At 33.4% G+C, this 5,209-nt stretch overlaps 1 long non-coding RNA gene across 1 annotated transcript; it reads right to left on the bottom strand.

Annotated features, from left to right (window-relative positions):
- Positions 1–109: 109 nt before the first annotated feature.
- LOC121789952 lies at positions 110–1,418 on the bottom strand. Its single transcript, XR_006048167.1, has 3 exons — positions 1,162–1,418; positions 617–702; positions 110–531 (listed from the first exon to the last, which is right to left on the bottom strand). It is a non-coding gene; the product is annotated as an uncharacterized LOC121789952 (long non-coding RNA).
- Between the last annotated feature and the right edge of the window lie 3,791 nt (positions 1,419–5,209).

The raw sequence follows: 5,209 nt of genomic DNA on the forward strand, positions 1-5,209 counted from the left end.
ATAGGAAATATATTAAAGCACATCAAATATAAGTTCTAAGTCATAACTACTTAATACTTATGAAATAAGCTGCTGGTGGGAGAAGGAGAGGGACTCAGAGAGAGTGAGTATAGGACAATGAAAGGGTAGAATTTTGGCAATAGGTTTTTGCATTTTTTGGCCTTTCCTTTGTTAGTGGCCCATATCAATTTGATGTTAAATATATCTAAAATCAAAAAGATCTCTAGCCTATAATGCCCAAAAACAGCAAGAAAATCAAAATCCTAGAAGCTAAGAGCCTCAACAGCAAAGGCGAGAGAAAGAGAGAGAGCATACTACTCTAGAACACAAGGTTCAGCACAAATATGGTGCCTGCATCCAGATATGGCAAAAGATTATTATGACTGCAAAGAAGAGAGTATACTACTCACATGGTACCTTTGGATCAAATCTTTGCATCTTCTAACACCATTTTCCAGGAAACGTCCAAAAAAAGTCTATACCTACCTATGTTGAATTAATTGTTGTCAACGTTGAGCAATCTTCCCATTCCTGAAAGGTAGCATTGAAAGGTACTGTTCAAGTGAACTATACATTTGACTGTTATAGAATATGTTTTTATAATTTACAGTCTTACAGATAAGTGTTCGGCACCTCTGTTTTCAAGGAAGCAAGAGCGATGGAAGCTCTAAATAGCAGGAAATCTCTAGCCAAGAAAGCTAACTGCAACTTAACAAACATGACACAAATCAGAAGACAAATAAAGCTATCAGGTTAAAATACCATTAAGAATAAGGAGAAACAATTAATATATAAATATAAGAATAATCCACCCGAAGACCCGAAGAAAAATGTCAGTTAGCCAAATTTACGCAAACAAATGAGAAGAAAAATATAAGCATATGAAAGTATAATCTCTGATATCTATATGCCAAACTGCTGCAACATGTCAACATAATAAGCTTGCGAGTTGCGAGTTTTTATTTGTTTTTTTATTCCAGAAACACATTTTCTTAAGATTTGATTAGCTCACATGAAGTACTTCACAAACGCGAGAGACAATCACACTCACTCACACATAAATAAATATAAATACAACCAAAACAATTGAGAAACACGAAATTTCAACCGTGATCTGAAACATGCAGTGATTGAGAAAAAAAAGGAGAACTAGACAACGACCTTAGCTCCTCTGTGTGTTGAGCAGAGTGAGAGGTGAGTGATGGTGGCCAGCGACGACCGATTTACTGAGGCGGTAACAAACGACGGCGGAAAGAGAGATGGTGATGGAGATAAAAGGTGAAAGGGATTGCAATTTGTGGTATCGTCGGAGAGGAAGGGAAGGTGGAATCTGGAGATTTCGAGATACGAATCAGTGAAAGAATCCTAGGGTTTCAAAAGTACTTTTTGTGATTGTATTTCGTAGAATATGAGGAAAAATTCTATTTTTGTTCTTCCATGCTAATAGAATTCCATTTTAATGAAGAGCTTTAATTTTATTTCGACTCAGGGAGTGACGCATAACCATCATGCGTCTTTATTATTAAAACGCATAACCATCATGCGTCTTTACGTAATGACGCACAACCATTATGCGTTTTTAAAGACACATAACCCTTATGCGTCTTTACGTAATAACTACATACACTATCTTCTTTTGTTAGTTTACACTATAATTTGTGAATAGTGATTATGAATGATTTTGAGGTGTCATGTTGCACTAATATAAAAGGTCGTTTTCTTATGAATATACACTATAATTTGTGAACAGTGATTATGAAAGATTTTGAGGTGTCATGTTGTACTAACATAAAAGGTCGTTTTCTTATGAATATGTAAATAACAAGTAGCTAAAATTTTATTCTTATGAATATGTAAATAACAAGTGGCTAAAATTTTATTCTTTTCGGCCGTAGATGGTTTTGTAGGTAAATATAGGCATTGTCAATTGAGATATGTTTTAAGTTGTGTTAGCACATCGGATGATTCTTAACAATACTTGAATCTGCTAATTCTAGTCCATTCATGTATAAATATTTCATTCTTGGATGTTCATGACATGTTAGTTCAGGTTTAGAGTTTTTAGGTAAGAAACCTTTGATGTGTGACTGAAATAAACATATATACTGCTCTTGGTGCTTTGCATCGGATGGAGTTTTGTGTCTTGATGTTCAGATTGAGTGTAACATGACACCTCAAAATCATTCATAATCGGCTGTTCACAAATTATAGTGTAAACTAACAAAAGAATATAGTGTATGTAGTCATTACGTAATGACGCATAACCCTTATGCGTCATTAACATGACACCTCAAAATCATTCATAATCGGTTGTTCACAAATTATAGTGTAAACTAACAAAAGAATATAGTGTATGTAATCATTACGTAAAGACGCATAACCCTTATGCGTCATTACGTAATGACGCATAAGGGTTATGCGTCATTACGTAAAGACGCAGGATGATTATGCGTTTTATTAATAAAGACGCATGATGGTTATGCGTCACTCCCTGAATCGGAATAAAACTAAAGCTCTTCATTAAAATGGATTTCTATTAGCGGCATAGAACAAAAATAGAAAGATCTATAGAATAAGATGATACTGATATACAGATTTCCATTTTAGTTTGCACGTAAATTTCATCAATAATATTTCAATTATTTTTTATTTTTTAATTCTATTATTTTATCTCATACCAAAATTTTAGGTAGAGATTTTATTTGGCAACCAAGTCCATTTAGCAATTTTTATTGTTTTCATAACAAATAATTGTATAATTAATCAAATAATAATATTCATGAACTTCCATATGATTATGCTATTTAGCATCCCCAACGGTGTGCCGTCGGCAAGAGCACACATGTGTCCGCCGTTGTGCTCTTGCCGACGGCACGACCCTACTCTATGCATAGAGCACGTCCATGCCAACGGCAATAGCACAAGCAGCCGACGTGGCATGCTCTGGTTGGCCGTTGGTTTATCATTTTTTATTATTTTTAAAAAAATCAAAAAAATCTGAAAAATTCATATTTAATAAAAACAATATTTTCCCACTTCCTAATAAAATATATCCGTTTTTCCACACTTTTATTTTATTTTTCATTATTTTTACCCTAAAATTCATACTTTCATCGATAAATACTCTCATTTCAAACATAAAAAAATGACGTTATACCAAACAACTCTCTCAATCTCAATTTTTAGGATTTTAATTATGTAATTTTTAATTTTTAGTATTTTAATTATGTAGTGTAATTTTTAATTTTTTAGTAATTTGTAATGGTATCGATATTTTTTTAATGCATTTTAATATTGTGGATATGTTTTTAGTAATTGAAGTATTTAAATTGAATAATGGAATGGTGGGACCCTTGAGCATGCTCTTGCGGAAGAGCATGTATGTGAGTGTTGTGCTCTTGCGGAAGAGCAGAGAGTAAAATATTAATAAATATGAGTTCGGGTTCACATCCATGCTCTTTGGCAAGAACATAGATGGGGATGCTTATATACATTATGAATTGTGCTAAGTAGGATTAGTAAAAAGACATCCAGGTTAATCGAATATGGTGATTAACCTCCGTAAAATATACTATTACGCCTTACTAAAATATACTTATAAAAAAAAGTGAAGTATGATTTTCTTACTATGGCAAACGAAAATAAATGAATTACGCCAAGTAAATAGACTTATTCGATATTTTATGCTCGTATAAAATTTAAAATTATAACCAAAGTAATACCATAAAAGTACTTGGGCTCAGAACGAACCATATATTGTTTGTCCAATATATCCACTTTTATTTACAACATAAAAAATTTAGATTGACGAGTTTAATTAATTATTGTGAAATAAATTCATTTTATCAAATGCGTGACAAACTTAACGTAGTGTTTCGTGGCATACACTGCCAAAACAATTAATTGTCCATCGATAATGTATACTAGTTGCAAAAATATTTCTTTGTGTAATTGTTATTAGAGTATAGTACTATTTTGGTCATAAACATATGGCCGATTTACGATTTTAGTCCAAAATATTCACTTTTTGAAAATCGAATCCAAAACATACGAAAATGCCATCGAATAGGTCTTTTTTTGACGGTTTCCGTCATTTTTTACGGTCAACCATCAATTAGCCCAATTTTGACTCGATTAGACTTAATCTGAGATTATTAGTTGGTTAATATTATGTTAATTATTTTGCTAAATAATTCAATTTTTTATATTTTGAATATGAAACATCAAACCCCAATTTTCACTAAGTGTGGGTTTTGGAACATCAAACGTCAATCTCTCTCTTTTCTATCTTCTCTCTCGTCACTCTCATAAGAAGAAGAACCCTAGTTCCGGTTCGGACCAAGAAGCCCGATTCCGACCGATTATTGTTGGTTGTCATGAGTTGGAAGTCGCCATACCCAAAAAAACATATGCGAGGAAGAGGAAGTCCACACATGGACATCCGCCTGACACCGAAGATGGTCCGTCGGCTACTGGTAGTTTTGAAAAGAACGATTCACGCCCGCCTGACACCGAACAAGGACCGTCGGTTGTGTCGGGATTTATGGGTTCTAAACTAGCTCTCACACGAAAGTCCATTCTTCTCCGAAAATGAACCATAGTTCTTCAGTCGGCGAGCGTCGAGCTTCCCCAGAAAGAGACCCCGATTTTGAGAGGAGGAAGAAGACCCAATTTTGATCGTGTAAATGTTCAGGACCAATTCAAAGTGGAAAATGAATATGAAGGACCACTTTGTATTGTATTTTGTTGTCCATTTATTGGTTCAATTTGATGTCAGTTTATTGACATAGTCGACAAAGAAACAATCACATACGAAGAAGCAATCACATAATGTACGAAACCAACGCCAACTACAAAATTTTTTGCTTGTAAGTCTGCAATGGGTGTGCTTAAATGTTCAGGACCAAATGGAAGTAAATAATTTATATGAAAGACTACTTTGTCTTGTATTTTAAGGTTGTCCAATTATTGAATTAGTTTAATTTATGCCGATTTTTCTAAGAAGAATAAGAAGGTTTCACTTCAAAATTCAAATAGGAACAAAAAATTAGGGTTTCAAACACTCCATCAAACCATCAAATTACTTGAACATACAAATAAGTATTACAATAACAACAAAACAAATACCAAAGCTCAAAACATTCACTAATTTCCTAATTTTATCCTTAATTTCAGTTAAATTCAATGTCAAATCCTCTAAATCGGCACC

This window comes from Salvia splendens, unplaced genomic scaffold (assembly GCF_004379255.2).
Source record: "Salvia splendens isolate huo1 unplaced genomic scaffold, SspV2 ctg371, whole genome shotgun sequence".
In the NCBI taxonomy this organism is placed as follows: domain Eukaryota; kingdom Viridiplantae; phylum Streptophyta; class Magnoliopsida; order Lamiales; family Lamiaceae; genus Salvia; species Salvia splendens.